Source organism: Bombus vosnesenskii, unplaced genomic scaffold, assembly GCF_011952255.1.
Source record: "Bombus vosnesenskii isolate JDL3184/JDL3185 unplaced genomic scaffold, Bvos_JDL3184-5_v1.1 scf7180000013265, whole genome shotgun sequence".
NCBI classification, from domain to species: Eukaryota; Metazoa; Arthropoda; class Insecta; order Hymenoptera; family Apidae; genus Bombus; species Bombus vosnesenskii.
In genome coordinates, this window is record NW_022882925.1 from 6,556,915 (window position 1) to 6,577,571 (window position 20,657).

The window sequence follows — 20,657 nt, forward strand, 5'->3', positions numbered from 1 at the left end:
AGCCGCGAAATTCGGACGGTTTCTCGCGAGGAACAGTGTGATTTAATGCGTTCCATCGTCGATCGAAATCTTATCGACGATCGGGTGACAACTAATCCAGATGTGAAGCATATTGCAACACGCAACACCTTGTAACACATCGGTGAAGTCCCGCGCGCTAAAGGAAGCTAATTAAAAAAGGACACTGCGGGAAAGACAGCGTTGTTACGAGAAACGAGACTATGCTCCATCGACAGGTGCAAGCCAGTTGTCTCAGAAAGAAACGTCAGTCGGCCCAGTTCAATTTACCGTAATGCCTACCTTCGATTAAACGTTAAACATCTATAAGCAGGATATGAGTTATTGTATTTCAAATTATTACACATGATGGATATTGTCTTTCGTATGTTTGTTTGGGACAAGGCCAGGTTGAATTCTGAAACAATTTCTTTCTTATACACGCCGTATGACAAGATAGAATGTATCATTAACCTGGTAATTTAATCAGGAAAGATGCTGTGAGCTAGCTTATTCACGCCTCCAAGAAATCAGAACGATGAATAGAAAAGATCAGAGAATAATTTCATAGACCATAAACCACACAGGATTCATTCTATTTAGCAGGATTCTGTTGCATTTGGCATTAAAGCTATTAACAACGAAAGTAGAAAGCTTGAACCACAAATATCAAAATGACAGGTATACGAATAAACATGTAACATAAAAGAAAACTTTCATCTACAAATTCCTAAAAATGCACCGTCGTAAATTTACCAAATTTTTATAAAAAAAATAACTCTTGTAGTTATAGTGTTAACAGTTCTAATAACAGAGGCATAAAGTAACGACCCTAATAATGCCTAGAAAATTTAGTGATCACACAAACATGGTGGTAGCAATTTTCCGCGATTTTTGAAGCAGGAACTTGGATCGTGTTCCGTCGGGTAACGAAAGTAACAAAAGGAGGAACGAGAGAAAAATGACGGGACGGGCGTACGGAAAGGCACGAAAGGGAGAGCAAGAAGGGACGAGGTTGAAGAAAAAAGAAGAAAAATAAAGGCCGGCAGCGGTGCAGCAGCTCGTCGAACGAGGTACGAAGCCACGTAAAGGGTCTTCGCATAATATGGGTAGCCCCGGTATCGGCGGCCTGCTGGCCGATAAGGAGGTTTTCAGATACGATCTACAACCAGGCCGGTTAATTATATATTAATACCTTCGCGTGCAATCCTTGGCTACGTATAGCCAGCATTAAGAAGCCAGAGACCCTTCCGGGGGTGGTTGGTGCAGCGTAAATGCATGGGAAGAGGAAGCCACTTCTTCCAGAAGACCGGTGAGCAAAAAGTCAACTAGATAAGGAACTGACCAACGCTTTTGTGACTCTTGTTTTGTCACAGATATTCGGTAGACGTGGCATATATTGTTTTTACTAGGAAATTTATGCTGTTTCGAAGAATAAGAAAATAAGATGCAATTAGATGTGGAATTGTCTTTCTTTGAAATAATTTCTCCTAGTTAATTCTTAGTTGAAATAACTCATGTAACAAGGAAAATATACTGCGAATTACTTTGATTACTAAAAAATATATCACTGAATTAGGATTTAGGAATTATACAAGGTTTTTTAGACATGACAAATTTTATTCATTATCATAAAATTGTATTAATTATCCTGAATGTAGGAGCAGGAAAATGTAGGTTTGAACTGAGTTGAATCCCGGCTAAATCGCAAATGAAAATAGATTATAATTGAAAGATTCTAACAAATAGTTCTAAGCAAGATTCAAAGAAAATAAAACGAAGGTAGCACAGTACACTTTCTTGAACTATAATATAAAATACTTGGAGAAACAATTTTCCAATCAACATCCTTCAAATATCTCAATAAAACCGTTATATGCTACAATATAGCAACAACCGTTTCAAAAAACACTTCTCTAACTCGTACCTATCAAGAACATGGAAAAAGTCAATCAATTTGCAGCTGGCTATTGTTCGATGAAACAGTCTGCCGAGCACAAGAGGCAACAAGAAAATCTTTCAGTTCTCTAACAAGGCTACAACAGCGATCCGTTTAACCTTTGATCGATCCGCGATTACGCGGCGATCGCTGGAGCGTTTTATTATTGCCGTTGGAAATTAGATTTTTAGATGAACTGGACGGATTAATATCGATTCGCGAAACCGTTTCGATCGTGGCTAGAATTCCGACGAAAATTACAGGAACCCACTGTGATGAATCGACGATATGGGCTCCGGGCTGTTTAACTCGAATATATGGAGTGCTAATTTAAAAAATCATAATTAACATGTTCGATGCGTTTTCCGAGATCACGCGATAAATTGCGCCGCTCGTGAGATCATTTTAATTATAGGCCAGTGTAATCTAATGGAAATAGAATTATCGCGCTTCTTTATTTTTTTCACTTCTCTCGTTTTTCCCCTGTTCGAGCAGCTGATACGCGCTACGCCGCGGATAATTGTTATACTTCTTATACAGTGAAAAATTGTTTACCAGGTATACAGACGAGGAGAGAAGATGAACGAAGCTTCTTTGTGTTACTGAATAACCATTTTCTTGATGTGCGTGGATTCGAGGGCTGGTATTATGTGCACGATATGATTAAAGTTTCATCGTACGAGATGGGTAACTTTTATTATTTCGCTTTTGCAGTCTTCCTTTTTATCTCACACATACATGGGTTAAAATCCTTTAATTATAGCCAGCAGTTATTAAGATTCTGATTTAACACGCGTGTTTTAATCCCGTAACAAGGTATTCAATATTCTCTATTGCCACTTTTAACGCGATTACAGGAAATCAAGCCTTTAAAAATAGAAGAATGTTTCTTTTTTCAAAATTGCTAGACATTCGTATGTCTATGTAGGCAGTTAGGTATATGAAAGTTTCTGCGATTTGATACCATGGTTAAGTACAGTATAGTAAAAGGAATCGATATCATGCTTGTGATAAATACCCTATAAAAATAAAACAGATCCTGCTGCTTCATTGCGCGATTTAACTCCAAGATTACCCGTAGCGAAATAACCACATCGATGGAACAAAACGGAAGCAAGATCGATATCTCCAATTAAAATTATTCTCGGAAGAAGACTGTATAATTTTTCAGGTTCGCGATTCTCCAACGAGATCGCTTAAGAAACTGTGTATTTCCCGCAAGCAAAACAATGCCCGATTACCGGGCTTCCTCAATTTACGCAACGTTGATGCGAAATCACGCAGACGGTCCCGTGTATCGATTACAGACCCTATAATATCGGACGACAATTATTACGCAACAATTCGAGTGCAAATTTCCATACTCGCAGAAATTGCGATGGATCTGATCGCAAGCGTTTCAATTAAACCGACGATACGTTCCACACCGGATGGCACACGCACGCGTATCGATACGTAATTGTGGTATGGATGCCTGGAACAGACTATTGCGAGCCATAATTTACAAAAATTGAAGAAGCAACGAGGAGATCGACGTTCATCATCGTCGTGATAAACAGAAGAAAAAGACGAGGAGGCGACTGAAAAAGAAAAGGAATAGGGATAAAAAGGAAAAAAATGGAAGGAAAGCAGGACGTTGAACGTTGATCGCCATAAATCAATAAAGAACGCACGTTCAGCCCTGTTGAAATTTTGCCAGAGACACGATGTCGACTAATTAAAATATTTTCTGTGGATTCGCGTCGCATTGCCGACAAACTGTAACGGTTAACGCCAATTAAATTGGCCTGTCGGTTTTTAGATCGAATTTCGATATGGACAAACACCGGCTCGTGAACGAGTGATCTTTGATTATTCGAAGCGGAAGCTTCCGGTTGTTTATCGAACAGTTCGGTGAGACAAAGCGCTCTTAAGAAATTCTCAACGCTGCAGTGAGTAATTCGTGGTTATTATCAGAACCGGGATAATATATGCTGCTTATAACGTGCTATGCTATTAAACAGGTAAAAATTGGTTTAGCTGTAATTACAATCCCAGGTACTTTGGAAGCAGGAAAGTTTTTATACCGAGAATATTTAGTAATACCATGTGTAATAGAAATACAGATATTTACATATTAAAGTGAAAATTATTTAAATGTTCGCGGATATAATTAGAAACAAGTAAATCTAGTTCTGATGTTGAATTCCTAATTTTTCGAGTAATGGTACGAGAAATAAATTATGGTCGAGCACAGACATTCTAACGTAAAAAATGCAGTGAGAAACATGTATTGGTATAGTATAAGGAAATGATTTTCAAGAAATTTCTTTCTTCTTTTTCATTTTTGTTTGTCATAAACGAAACGCGTTCGTATCTTAGAAAAGAAAACTTAGAATCTATATTCGTACGATCTGTTTCAATCACAAAGAAAAGTACAGTACGATGCAAAGTTTGCCGATTTACTAATCTAACAGTAATCTAACAGTAATCTAACAAAGAAACTTCGAACCTACAAACAATATATAATACCTAAAAATGTAAAAAATGTCGACTCTCTTTCAAGATTCTTAAATTTCGATGCCCATTTTAAATTTTCATTTGCATCGCCAAAAGGAACACGAGAAAGCGAATTCTCATTAAAGGTGCAAATTGAATAAAGCCAAGTTCTCGGTAATGTAGTGATTATAATTACACAGATTCTTCTCTGATTAATCTACTTACGACTGTATCTCGACGAATCTCATTCCGCTGATTCGTCTATGAAATGTTAAATAAACGTCGGAAAATTATTTTTTTTCTTGAGAGACAACGTGCTCTCAGGGGGTCTACGATCGATCAAGGGATTCGATAATCTCGATGGTAGAGGAAGCCGAGAAATTATATCCTGCTGTGCATATCCTTAATAAACGACGGATAGAGGAACATTGTACATATCCTGCGTAATGATAGCAGACCATCATGTAAACAAATTAAGAAGCACCAACGTCCGTACGGTGGATCACGATAAGTAGCTCGATGCGCATGTTAAGTTTATCTGGATCGAGATCTCGATCTTTGGTTAATATTGAAATCGTATCCCACCGGGGGGCGCGTTTCTCTCTTCTTCTACCTTCTCACCTAACTTTCTCGCTTCGTCTGGCCTCCGATTCCACCGTTTTTCTTCGCCAACGGAACCGAAGAATCGCTCGATTCGAACGTGACTAGAAGGAGTCGTCTCACGGCGATTTTATCACGACGAATCGTCAAGATTTCGCGTTTATGCGCTTCTACGATCAGATCTACGATCAGATGTTATAGTGCAACGATAATTAACTTTACGTGATGTCAATGCAAACGAAAGTGCGTGGCTGCCAGCCAAAGCTGTATTTACGGACTCGGAGCAAATGATGCTATGAAATTGTCTGATTTAATTGCTGGAGTAATGGTCGTGGCTGAAGATCGGTGAGGTTTTATTCAAATGGTGATTTGATCAATTACTATGACCAAATGTTGGCAATTTGATCGATCGAACTTGAATAGTTTGTACTTGAAAGATCGGCAAATGTAAGTTATTTGATGAACACGCGTATAATCGAACGAACAGAACATCAATTACATAAAATTTCTAAAACTTATCTATAGAAAAGCGGGACGGGGGATGTGAATCTTAATTACCAAATAATTTTTATAGATAGGACGAAAAACAGGAATATTCCGAGCAGTACATTTACTAAAAGATAGATGGAGGTAATAAAGATGTCGCAATATAACATGGAATTAATTCGAGCGTATTTTAATTAGCCAAATAATTCGTGCATAATACGATAAAGCTCAAATTACGAATGATTGCCCCGAAGATATCGATTTATATGAAATTAATTCGAGAATGTTTTAATTAGTAAAACAGTTTTTTCTACAAGATCACGAAACCACCAATACCTATTCGAAAATGTTAAAAATGGTAAGAGCAGAAAGCCGATAGAAACGTATGGTCAATTTGCATGCTAATGGCACATAAGTAAGTACGTGATAAACATTTCTTTGCTGACCAACAAATTCTTTCGAAACTACAGCATCCGCGAGACATGAGGGCAATCTATAAAAAATAAATAAATTACACTCAATCATAAAACGCGATGATAAACTATCTGAAATAAAATATCTTTGAAACAATTTTGCAAGTTCTGTATTAAAATTGTACAATCTGAATGTTATCGTTGAATAAAGTGAAAATGTGTGGCAAGCAACTTTACTACGTGCCAAAGCACTTTATCACCCTCTATTGAGCTTATAATTAATAATTCGATAGAGGCGAGCTTATCAACGAATCCCTACTTACACTCAACAACGAGCGATCGTGAAAAGCTCCGAAGAAAAATGGGAATTCGCGTGCCACGGCTATAGTTAGCCACCGCCATCCTCTCGCCACCCTAATTACTAACCATGGGTTGTTACCCCATGGCGTGTCATTTGCCCGGCAATATCGTATCAACGTCTTCGCGTGCGATCTCTGCGAGCCCGTTGCAGTCGATTGTTTTAAAGTGTCGATCATGGCCGAATATCTTCATCGTCGAGGTCTGCGCGATCTTCGTGATGATTATTCGAATCGTACAACTGCTATTCTTCGATTTTATGTACCATTATTACACAATCCTGTACATTGATCTTGCGGGTTACGAAAAGAGAGAGAGATTACTAAATATCGAGTTCATATACATATTCGTAATTTCAAAATATTTTTCCATATAAATACACCAGTTAATTAGATGCAAGGTACTGTAATTAATTCTTTTTAGAAAGCTGCGTTTCAAATAAATTTCGCACTAGCACTCACAGATTTTAAACTCTGAAAGCTGTTGGAAATTTCTAAATTTCCCCAAAATTTAATATTTCAATGTCCATTTAAATCATCGATACCTAATTTCTCTAGAAATGTAAGCACTACATTTCGAATAAATTTCAATTTCTCAAAAGCGTAAGTTACAAGATATTTTTTTGCTTTGAATAAACAATTGCCAATATCATTAGTAACAAAAAAAAATCGTCAAAATAACCAATTCGACGTATTCAAAATTAATTTTCCCAAGAGTAGAGTTCACTCCGCGATCACGATCTTCTTGACAACAAAAGTCTAAGTAGGTTGTCCACTCTCTCCCGCCAGCATCGTTAGCACGTTATCCTGCGCTAACGATGAATTACGCGAATCCTCGAGAGCAACAGCGACAAACCTCAGGCGAAGGACCTCAGAGAGAATAACTGCTGGCAGATTATATTTCACCGGTCCGACGGAACTCGTAACGACTGATGAAATACGTAGCGTGTACGGGAGACTGGAACTTGGGCTTCGATTAATTCAAGCAGCCCAATAAATTCGCGTTTTTACGGTACTTGCTGCCAGCCGAATTAACATTTTCACCGGCTTGATACAATCTATTAGACAATCGACGACAAACGACCGGTCTAACGGCGGATTAATGCGTTGACCGCGCGAAACGATTCACGTATCTCGAAAGACGACGTCTTATTAAGATACCGCGTTGCAGATTATTAAGATTCAGCTTATTTTCCAGCTTGATTACGTTAATATTAGTAGTTAAATCGTCGTTCATAAGCATTATAGGTTCCTATCATTTTTTTTTCTTCTTTTAATATAATGATAGTGGAAAGATGGAGATTCACCGTGGAGATAGTTCAAAGGATTATTAGATAGTCGATGGACGTGTGATTTCGTTATTTTCGTTTATGGAGGGAGAAATGATAATTCAGTGGCAATAAACTTTAACTACGAAAAGTGGATGAATATTATGAGCGGATAGAATTCATTAGTTTTTTGGTTTGGTAGAATTACGTATTGGTTCTAGTTTCTCTTAAAGTGGAAAAAATTCCGGTTGTTTATATAATAGAGTAGGAAGGAGTAAAGTGACCAATTGACGAAGATTAAAATTTCTGCTGAGACTGTAGTTTTATTCTATTCCGCTACAGATAAATTTATGTCGGTAATTTAAATCAATTTTCTCTTCGTGTTCCTGGTCAAACCTTTCACGGAGCAAGTCCTGTCAATTTTTGCACTCCTTTTTGCCTATAACTTTAACGAGTGAAGTCCATATAACAAAAGGGATGATAATAAAAGTCGTCGTAGCCAATCGCGAAGCAATAAGATTCTTTTCTTTAAAAAAGGAGTTCGTCAAAAGTCAATCACGTCGATTAAATACAATAAAACGAATAAATGCTAAATATCGACATAAAGTATCATCATAAAGTGTCATCAGAAAAATCCTTCGATTTGGTATTTCATAAATTATTATAACTTCAGAAAAATATTTCCCGGAAATCTAGAAATTAATGAAATCACAAAAATACAATTTTTCTTCCTTTTATAACCAACGATCTCTTAAGTAGAATATTAAAAATCAATAAAGTCATAAAAACACGATGTCTCCTTTTTTTCTAATAAGTAATTTCATTATTGCTAATACGATTCGCAACAATGGCCTCACTGTCCGTGCAATCTTCCACTATTCTTGCGCCACTATCGCCGCCATTCCCGCTCAATCTAATCGTCGCGAGCATTTTAATTTAATTACCAGAAAAACATTGTTCTTCTGCCGGCTGAGAGGCGCTTTGATAGCGCGTGCAACGAAGTCGATAAATCCAAGAAAATCGGAATTTAATAACTAATTGCACGTAGCGAGTTACGAGGATAGCGTTTCGCCTACTTGCTCGCATGATTTAGACACGTCTTGATAAATGATTGGTGATTCACATCCGCTCACCGATACCGCGATAAACAGCGGCCAGTATTAGATTTCGCGTACGTTCGATATAATGACGCGGAAATTGCACGATTGAATAATTGGAAAAATGCTCAACGACAAATAAATTTGTCGAACACAAAAGGAGTTTCCACAGCGGTAATTCGGTGATTTTCGTACGATATACGCGAGTGACTTGAATGATGGATAAAGAAGGCGCGGGAGAAAACAAAGGCAGATCGAAGAATTTCGCGTTAGGTAATTTGTTGAGTATGATTGCCGGTTGTTGACGGTTTGTCAGTTTAATTCTGAGTTCGTGGTACCCTTTGTTTGGTATTTAAGTTTGCATGATACACTTCATCGTAAACTAGACGCAGATCAGTTCAGCGTTCTTGCGTTATTACCGTATGTTGCAACGTTTCGGCTACCTCTTCGTCTTTTCTTAGTGTTTTATTATGAAACAATGTTGCTTTTAGCTATTATTATAAGTTCACGATGATGAAGATAGTAGATCTATGAATTCGTTCCTCCCTCTTACTTATGCTGTATCATTCTAAACGTAAAACGATCTATAAAATTTCCGATCAGAGTTCGAACGAGATAGCCAATAAAATCAGCATCACGAGAGAAATTCGAAACGGTCATCGGTAAAACTCTGGAAATTCAATTTATTGTAAACGTGAAATGTCGTGGCGGTAATTCACAACGTCTACGTCCATGTTGGGCAAGCTAGAGGAGTCAGGAGATCCGTCATAAATTTCGTGCTATTAAGTTGCATGCGAGCGCACCGCAATCATGCCGCGGTACTACGATTTTGCCACTGTACTGCAATTTAAACGTCATACCACAATTACGATCAAGAAACGTTTCAGCCTTTAAAGGCTTCTTTCGAGCAGCCGCGGACTTTCTCGCAATACATCAGAGCCAGAGTTTCTCGTGAGCGAAACAATTCCAGAAGCGGCCTGAACGCCGTTCCCCCGGCTTGATATCTTTATCAATGTTGCAACTCTGTGGGTAGACTTCGCAGAAACGATCATTAACACCGGCGGAATAGATCGTGTGCTTTATATTTAATTTAGATTTATGGAAAATGCTCGCGTCGGCGAGACTGTCAGAAATTAAAGGGCCGGGCAATTAGGAACTTCGATGCCCCGAGGAATAATGGAGCTTAATTTCTTTCAGATCTCCTGCACTCCAAATTGGCGAGAGAAAGGTTTTTGACACCGAGGTTCAAAGACTTTCAACATTTTCAGATCGCAGAATGAGTGCAAACTGAGTTCCACACGCAAACTTAATTCTTATTGTTCGTGTCCACTTTATTGTAGAAGTGAAATTCCTCGCGGCTATGATTATAACTTTTTGAGATGGAAAGATAGGGAAGAATAAATATTTTACAAAATTCCTCGATGGCAATTTTTTTATTTAATCCATCTTAATAATTCAATCTTTACACAATTCATTTATTTAATCCAACCACTAATAATGAATTCATTCGATAAAGTATACAGAATTTATGGCTAAGCAAATTTAGCGAATTACGAATGGATTGCTTAATTCGATGCTTTATTAATCCTACTTTACTCTATTACACACTTTTTCCGACAATATGCATAAGTATTTGCAGGAAACCAGTTTTTTCAAAATTTGTCAGTGATGGTATTTCAATTCCCTAAACCATTTAAAAGCGTATATCACCGATGAATGCTCTATCTTTCTCTTCGAACGACGCTAGTCACAGGAACGTCGAAACGAGGCAATCGATATATCAAAAATCAGTGCGGAACATCTCGAATCGGTTAAAAATAAATCAAAGCCGGGGGCACTATCATTGCCGCCTCGTGCAGCGAAAAGCAACCGTCAATTTCCCCGAGGAAATTGATCTCTTCCCGTTTGCAGTGATAATCTAGCGCCCGTGGAATCACACGTTTCGTCCGTACAATCGTTGGCCCGGTTTTTATCGGCGCTGTCATTAAAAACAATATACGAGGCCAATGCCGTGAAACAAATCGCTGTAATGATCGCTGCGCCGGTCGAATATACGTGGCCAACGATCGGGGAACCGCGTGTCTTTCGCGATTTCTTCCGTAAACCGGTCCGACGTGCAGCCGACAATTTCCTTTTTTATCATCAACGGTCGCTAAGTTGCCCGTGTACACGGAAAACCGAGGATTCTTCGGTTTCTTCTTTAGTTAACGGAAGAATCTGGGGCACGAGTTCCTTTTGGTATGGTCGAAACGACGTTCTGCAAGATACTAATCCGTGGAAGGGACGTAGGAGGCGCGGGGGTTGAGGTGGAGTCTTGGTAAAGTTACAGAGAAGCTAGTCAGAAAGTAATAAAAGGGAGATCCTTATCATCAGAGACAATTAGCGAGGCATATAAATACATGGCGTATTTATAGTTTGTCGGCCGTATCTTTCTCACTGCTCCTTTGACGATCCCTCGCCTTCCCTGTCTCTCTCTCTCTCTCTCTCTCTTTGTTATTCTCTCTAATAATACCGGCTATTTAATCGACGTTCCTTTTGTCTCGCTGGACGCACGACAACGAGTGAAAAACAGTCGATTAAATTGTCGGATAATCGCTATTTTAGGTCTGTATCGGGATCGCTATTTTATGATCAAACTCGTGATAAAATTTGAGACTTTTGAGCTGCTTAGTTTGGATTATTGGAATCGAAAATGACTTTAACTCCTTGCGTGATCAATAAATTGACTTAAAGCATGTAACAGCGAATTTTCTTTTAATTTTTACTTGAAATTGTAAGTAGTAATAGGCAAGTAGTAAACAATAATCTAAATTATGTTTGTGCTAACTTAACGACTTTGAAATTTATGATTAGAACAAAAGTGGTTCGAGTCAGCGTTTTGCTGGCAATTATTAATTCGACAAGAATCGCAGATAAGGACTTGCGTAACACGCTGATATCGTTAATCGAACAGTTAAAAGCGACAGTCGATGTATCTGGTGATTCCAGTTTCAGAACAACATCCGGAACCATAAGTTTTTATCTTATCTTCAAGAGAGATATAAAGCTTTCAGATCCTGCGTGTAATACCCACTCCGTTAATTTAATATTCGTGTACTCTTCCCTAAAATCCTTTTCCAGCCATCGAGCGCGAGATTTTGTAATAGAAGAATCGACTATTGATGCGCTTTTTAATAAAGTACTGATATTAAATCCCAAGCAGTTATCTTGCACGATAACTGAATAACGAGAATAAAACATGTAAATTAAACATATTAATACATAATTCAAAGGAAATCGATAACGAGAAGTAAACAACATGTTTCGCAATATTACAAATCTATATCTGTTTCAAGTTTTAAACAACCGGAGAAAAACGCAAGCTATTACTCAAGACGTCAACCAATTCTTTTAATTAGTATGCTGATTCAGTAAAAAATAATCTGAAAAATAATTGAAACACTTCATGACACAGCGATCGTTAAGAATAATCGTTATACCAATTTAGAAAATACTATAGGAAAGCTACATACGAGAAGTAATAGATCCGCTAAAATTGTACGGAAGTTACAATCGATGACCAATTAGAACACCACAGAAGTCGAAGGACGATTGAAATTCAATCGCGAGTTAACATTTTTCAAAGCAATTGAAACTAGACAAATGTGCTTAAAAAAATTTACCGTCTCGAATTTCTAAGTACAAGATACCGGATTTCCAATTCAGACGGACTATCGTACGATTATCGCTAATGTTATAAGATAACGTATGTTGTCTCCGACAGTCCTCGATTACATATTTAATACAGCTAATATTTTAAAATATATCCTACAATTCATGTCGTTCGCTTAGCATGCGTATCTTATTAAAAAATTGCAAAAGTTCTCGCATATATAAAATTTTACGATATACAAATAGATCGTAAAAAACTTATTCGTTACCATATACCGTGATAAAAATTCGTTCAGCATCAGTGAACGTGTTAATGACACAGGGGTATGGCAACTACCTTTTACACTTACTCTGGCGACTTTCAATTTCATGGAAGCGATGAAATTACTTGCTACAAGTGTGTTACGCCAACCAAAGACATCTTCCCGAGTGCCAAACTTCAAAGGTACCCATACACTATACTATATACAAACTGCCGCTTAATATATAATGCATTTTTCGTGATCCTCTTTAAACCATCCCATACAACACGATCCACGAAATGACCGCAAGAAAAATCATTAAAGAAGACTCAGTCGCGTGCAACGAGCTCGTCGTTGGCGAGTATCGGGGCTGGTAACGTGCGAGAGACTCACCTCGTCCAGCTCGAAGAATCGGAGAGCGGACGAAGGCCGAGGACGATTCAATTTGTCGGTCGCGGCGCGAGCGTTTCTGGGGGCCCGTGGCGAGATTCACAGCGTGGCACGCAAGCCACGCTCGAAAATTAGCTCGTGACCGAGCCACGCCGTTAGCATTAGTAGTAGTAACACCGTTGGCTGGTGTTATTGCCGATACCAGAGGAACGCGAGAAGCGAAGGATGGTGATCCGTACGAGTGGAAGAAGAAAAGCGAGACGGACCGAGAGGAAAGAGAGAAAAGAGGACGGGATAGAGAGAGAAGAAGGAGGAAAGGGATAGACAGTCAGGGGCGAAAGGGATCCCATTGGAGATGGAAGAGGGGGCGAAAGAAAGAAAGAAGTTTTGAAAAGGGACTAACGACCGGCAGTTAACGACGGCTCTGAAATTGCTGGTTGCCCGCTGCATCTTCCACGGCCGACCTGGCCGAGAATTATTAAACTGTAGTTTAGTTTAAATTAAGTTATTACCCGGAGCCGTCCCCGTTTTGTTTGTTCCTTTTCTACACGACTATGACCCCACGACACCCTCTCACCCCACCCTAGCTGATGGGGGAGGGAACCCGCCGCCGATTTCCAGCTTCTTCCCTGGCGTTTTTCTCAACCGAGTCGACGGGGATCGAACCTTCTCTTTATCGTCGAGCCTGGGTTAAAGCTATTATCGCTTTTCCATTTCAACTTTCTTGCCTCGAATCCTGGGAGAATTTCCGACGAATACCTGAGAAATTCGTAACGATATTGGGATAAGAGCGTGTATGTTTTCTTGACTCGTAACTAGGATAACGATCGATTTGTTAGCAAGTTTTACGGAAGTATTTTCCAAATTACGACAGAAGTAAAAATTACCGATGCGCTCAATGTCTCAAGACGGGTATTTTCTATAGTAGCGCGAAAATGAAATCTGCTAGGGTGTGATAGACTTCGCTTTATCAGTCACGGGTTAAACATATGGAAAAAGAATTTATTTTACGGGTTGATTGAGTTTCATTTCTGTTTTTGTGCTTTTTGTTTTAAATGAAGTAGTTAGGTACTTGCTAGGGTTTGGTTTTGGAATCTAATACGTGGAAGGAATGACGCTTCTTATTTCGTGGCATCCAAATGACTTCGGCTTCTTTTCAGAAGCGGTCGCGTTATCGCGGGGCATCCTGTCATTATTTTACGATTAGACCGAATGAACGAACTAGCATTAAGCGAGTTGACACAAAAACCACTGATTTGTCGAGTTGGATGAAAGCAGTGGGTAAGATGAATCGATGGGATCGCGGTAGATATAAAAAAATAATCTTGGAATTAACGATCCTCCGTTGAGATCGCTTACGGAAGCTCGAATAAATCACATTATCAACATGTCTTTGCGTTACGTCTCAATCTGTGGATGAAAAGATCCATCATCGTAGACACGTAACGTTTTACAAGCTAATACTGTAACGCAATAACAGATCTTTGCGCGTGTATGAATTCCTTTTTTAATTACATCGAGAAGATATAGTAGCAACACCTGATATATCTCTGTATAAATATATTTTAATTTGTACGTTGAAATTAGAAATTTTTGACTCAATATAAATCAATGATATCCGTGCTGCACAAAACTTTCCTTTTGTTCTTTACCTACGATACTTAAACAATTAAAACACCCAATCGCAATTTTTAAAAACTACGTCTAACTAAAGAGTATATAATCTCCTTAAATAATTTTAAATTCTTTAAAAGTACGTTGTCGTGGTTTCCCAAAACTACCTTTAGTCACAATTAAAAATGCTATACCAAATTAAATGATTTAAAGAAAAGTTCACGTCTGCAAAAATGAAAATCCACAGTCCGTCGAATCAAAAAGACCGATGAATACTAAAAACGAAGCGAAGGAGAAACACGACGTCATCAATCATCGATCACACGTGCAATTCCACGGACAGAAATTAACGCGATATAGATCGGAACGAACGCATTCCCGCTTTCATCGTCGCGGAGGACTTCATCCGAGCCGGCCGGGCATCGCTCGGGTGTCGCGAACCGGTCATTATTCACGCGTTTCCACGTAATCTGTACCGAGTAGATCGTGCAATTTCCACGAACGTAGCCGCGGATCGAGCGATCAAGACGGATCGCCGCGATTTAGAAGCCGAGCTTCGAGGAGCAAACACCGGATAGGCGTGTACCGACGCGACGGCAAAAGGCCAACGATTTCTCGCCGGTGCTCTAACGATCGTCTGAAGAACTTGAACGATCGTGTAAAGCGTACGCACGCGACTATGCGAGCATCCTATCGCGAGACAATTATGTAAACTAGAATTTTTTTCGGCATCTAGGATACGTGGCCAGGAAAATTGTCGCTGCTCCGCGTCCACAGGCGAAGACGTTCGTTAAAAGCTAGAGGCTTATACGTCACCGTGCGTGTAATTAATTGTGACGTTTGAGACGTTCGATCGAGATTCGAAACAGATCAATAGGTTTCTCAACTTTGATTTTCATCGAATAATACGAACAATGAGATTTATCGTGATTATTCGATCGAAGATTTACGTAGAAGGTGATCCTGGGTTTTTAGAAATAATCTAGGATCTACTCGTGTGTCCCGAATTTGAGTCAAATTGATCAGTTTCGCTCTTTTAAAAAGATTTTAATTTCAGTAGTGAATTATACGATTTGATCTTTAGAGTTTCATTTTTGAGACATTATGTAACTATACTTAACACGGTTGGCTGGTTTAGATCTTGTGTAGCTCATTTAACCCTTAGTACACTACAAGATAGATTCACTGACACTTCATATCACGTATGATCTCTAAAAGTTCTCTTGTCTGTTTATCGCCATGTTAGATTTTATACTAGAACGATTAAAGCGTATATTTTGTAAAGATCACGAATTTCTAAACACTGATTTTTTCACCACAATTTAGAAGAAGAGAGTTGACTGGTTTAGCTTCTGTATGGCTCATTAGTAGATTACAAGATATGACAATATTATAGATAAAAGGGTATTACAATACCAAATATAATCTCTAAAAGTCCTCTTGTTTGTTTATGATTGTGTTAGATGTTATACCAGAATAATTAAAGTACATATTCTGTAAAGATTACGAATTTCTAGACACAAATTCTTCCACCGCGACAATCTAGAAGAATAAATTTAAATACGGTCCAATTAAGAACACCCAAGCATGAACAGTTTCGAGGTTTAAACAGGCAAACCTAAATGTGTTTGTCTAAAACCCAAAACTGACATACCGGAGCGAATTAAACTCAAGTTTCCAGCAATGAACAACTAACTTTAGCGTCCGCCGCGTCGCAACTTTGGTCTTTCGCGGTAACTTGGACCAATTCACCGATCGCAGACACTCAAAGCTATTATAGATCTCACCAGTAGAATCATCTCACGCAGAAATGTATACGAAGCCACGAAGCGACGGATTATTTTTTCTCTCGTTTTCTTTCGATTTGCCACTTTCTCGCCGGTTTATCTGGATTTTATTCCCGAGCGGAATATTAATTAAGCCTCTGTCACTGATCAACGAATCGACGATCCTCCGAACGTTAATTTCCTATAACGTATTTGCTGTAATTAGCCGCCGCGCCGGGGTGGTGCTAATAAAGAGGAAATTATTGGATTCCATCGGTCGATTCAGATAAACGCTTTCGCGATCGCTTCATTAAACGCCGTATCGCGTCGACTTCTGTTCAATTGTTATCTCTAACAGAAGTTTAGTTGCAAGAAGTAACTTTTTACGGTGAAGCTTGTTTCTTACGCTACGTTTCTTCACTTTATTTCTTGTCATTCGCTCAAGGTTGGAGGAATGCAATATTGGCAAAGTGTAACATCAAAACTGGAAGATGAAATCATTAATCAGCGAACGAGTTTAGCGACGCGGATTTAATTAAAGTTACAACAGGATACGCGCCATGCATCGTGGCTTGTCGCGAGATTAAGTAAATAGAAACAATTTGCGCAATTTTCCGCACGTTCTATTTCGTGGCTTGTTGAATAGCGACGATTAGATAGTACGGTTTAAATAGATTAGTCGTGAGGGTCGAGTGTGGGAACGTTGATTTAGAATCGTGGTTTCTAAATACGATTCAGATCTATTATTACACAGAGTTAATGATTTTGAATACGTTTATTCCCGATACGTTCGAGGCCACAGGAATTTTGTAATTGAAGTGAAAATCTACGACGAGAGAAAAGTGGAAAGGAAAAATGTAGAAAGAAGTAGATACGCTACATAGATCGCTTACATAATCGATGCAACATTGTAGTAAATAAGCAAAAATATTCCTAATCTATCTGCAGAAGCTATAAATCTCCGATTGCGAAAGTGGATAGATCTTTAAATAGAAGAATCGAAAACTTAATGTCAACGACGTGATAAAGCTCATAGAATCATGATCAAAGAACCTAGTTTTACCTGATCGATGTTGCTTCTAAAGGGATAAACAACTCTTATAATTATAGACTGAAAGGTAAATTTAAGAGAAGGCCGGGAATACACGAAACTATTCTGAAGCTCGGCAGGAAAATAATATATATAAAAATAAATTTACGTGTATCAAACAGTGGCCCATCAGAAAGCAGACTTCCAATTACAATTCCACGAAAACCGATCAATTTCCTCAAGCTATCCTTATTACTAAAATAACTCAATAACTCCCGAGCGTGGACTATAATCAGTTCACAATAATTACTCGTCGTGAACAGTCCCTCGGAATTAATTGCTCGTAGGAGATCGAATACAAAATTTCACGTAATTTCCCAACAAGAAATCGACTAAAGCAAGGACGATAAAACGGCGGCGCAACAATAAAACCACCGACGATTATCGACGGCTGAACTTCGATTACTCCCTCGTCTAATTAAATGTCGATGGGATCCGGCATTCCCGATAATTTACCAGTTTCTTGTCAGTTACTTTCTAGTCTATTATATCATTTTATCAATTACACACAAATTAAATGTCTAAAAAGATACCTTACATTCGACATCTACGGAAGGAAGTACCGTAAAAATGTAATTTATACTACATTGACTGAAATTACGACACTGTTTGCCAATCTTTTACGAGTACCACGTATTTTCTGATTTTTTTTAATACTCCCTCCGATACTCTCCCTTTAATGTTCCAATTTTTTTTTTTTTTTTTAATACGCTTTCCGACCATTTTCAGGCGCATCGATGGCTATTTACAAGATGCTGGTTCCTAGAGATCATTCGAAATTGATTGCGATGGCCAATAAATTCAGTGAAAACGAGGCTCGGCGAGACATTCAAAGATACGAGGGAAGAAAGAGGAGAGGAAATAAGACAACTTCGCGGAGCAGATCTCTCACGGCTGTCAGGCGTGACACGTTTATCTTAAACAGCGTTACGTTCAACACTCGCGGAACTCATTAGTTAGGTTGCGCACATGCAGTTCGCGTTACGTGCGCTTGCCTACGCTGGTTGGCCCATTAGCGAAATTAGAAAGAGAAGTATTTTAACCGCGCCGCGTGCTATGAAAACGCTCGAAAGACTTACAAGTATCACTTAAGCGGCCCTCTATCGTCCTTTTTTTCTAATTTTTGCGCTGAATTATTTTGGGACGATTGTTTTCCTGACTACAGTAAGTTTTGTCAGTACATCGTGGCGAAATGTATTTTATTTCGCCCGTTATTACATTTTTATTATATAACTTTATTGCAATAATGTATTGTAATAATATAATTATTATATAATTAAGCTAATAATTGGAGAAAATTTGTTTCACGTCTGTTTACTATTTCGTCATTTTATGAGGCGGACTTCTTCAAAACTTGAATCTGAAATAACCAAAGTCGTTACTTTTTCAGAAGATAATTGCAAGCTACTTAATTTAATGTTGCGATTTTGCGGGGAGTACAGAAAGTATATAGATGGCAAGTAATATAACAGGACAAGAGTGATACCGTTTCACTGATTAATAGATTGTTGATGTGTATAGCATGACACTATACGTGTATTTAGGCAGTGAAATACGACGATAAGGAAAACTTTTTCAGACACAAATTGATAATATTAAGTCTATGACGCAAAAACCACGGAAATTTACGAGCAAAAAAGATTCTTCATCGCGGCAAAGAAAAGAATTACCAAGCATTTGCGCGTGCAGGACTCAGAATATCGCTTGGACGCTAACAACAAAATTACCTCTAAAAAAAGGAAACAGTTTGCTTCTGAATCTATATGGCGCTCGTAAATCTATGATGATTCGAGCACCGTTTTCTAAAACGACGACTCATCTGCCACTGATAAATAAGGCAGAAATCGTACAAGCGAGGACATGGTTTCAAGATCGCCGTGGTTTTGCGCGAGTTTTCACGAAACGGACAGAAAAAGTTGCGCCCAAAGTCGGACAGGGATGGAGTTAAGTGGCGCTCCCTTCGAGGCATAAACAAGCGTTAGGGACATGAATGGGATCACGTAAAAAACAGATTTCCACCCTCGATCTCGTACACGAAACGTGATTTCAGGCCGTCAGCTCGGAGGAAGGGTGGAAAAAGGGCGTTGCGGATTGGGGCTAACCCTGTAAGCGATCCCAGGGGCTCGTCAGAAACGATCTTATGATTGACCGTGTTACGACACTCCCTATAGACCATTTTCCGAACGTATCTCGAAAATACGTTCTAGTCAAAGGCTCAGTTGATCTAGAAGAAACGGCACCAAACGGCACATGCATCGCCGATATTAGATTTTAACGCGAGGCTTCTGGTATTTGGGGTGAACAGTAGCTGTATCGTAATCGAGCGTATTTGGTTGTTAAACGTACTTTGAGATGGCGAAAATTGCAACGTGTAAGCTTGTCGGTGTGGTTTTAGGAGTAAACTGGTTTTAGATATTGAGTTGATGTTAAATATTAGTAGGAGATATTCCGGTGTATTTACGTATTATAAATAACCCAGCTTATGATAATTACTTAACTGTGCTCTGAGTCGCGACCAGAAGCGTAACAGTAACGTTTATGTCACCGTGCAAAATGTTCAACTGAGTTATACTTCATGAGGAGAATAATATAAACAACCGTAGAACAGCGTGCTGTAATGGATGAAATTACTTTGCGTTTATTACGTAGAAATACGCGAGTCTGTATTAAAATTTCGAACTACCTTCTTGCTCTTCTTGTTGGTACGTTATACACTTAAATATCTGAGAAAGGAAAGAAAGGAAAAACAAGGCTCGTTGATATTACTATTGTATTACTAGGACGAAAGTTTCAATCGAAGAATCTAGAGAATATATGAAATGTAAGGTGTTCATAAAAAGGATTCGTTCGCAATTATACTGTTAACTGAATTTTTCGATGTGAACCTGATCGTAATTTTATCAGACACGTAAAGAGGCTAGTTTCTAATCTTATTAATATAGAGCAAGATTAGAAGCACGAGAATAACATGGGGTTTAATTCGCACTGTAAATCAAGCAACAAAGTAGCAAGTAACCTGCTAGTTTACTATCTTACTTGCCTTAAAATTGCAGCTTACCGTGCTATAAGTATGCAAACTATCGTAGCAAGGAAACGTGGCAATGAATTCGAAATTGTGTTTCAATTTAGTGCAAAAGTGGATCAGATATCTCTCGTAAAGTCATTCTGCATTTTCCTCTATAAACATAGCAGCTTAAAATAGAACATATCAAAACATCATATACAGTAACGAATCTAAGAATAACACAAGCAAGAAAGACTCGTAATAAA

General features: G+C 38.6%; 1 protein-coding gene across 1 annotated transcript in view; it reads right to left on the reverse strand.

Annotated features, from left to right (window-relative positions):
* Positions 1–20,657, reverse strand: part of LOC117243171 (protein zerknuellt 1-like) — a 45,926-nt gene that overhangs the window by 21,835 nt on the left and 3,434 nt on the right. The gene's annotated exons all lie outside the window — the stretch shown is intronic.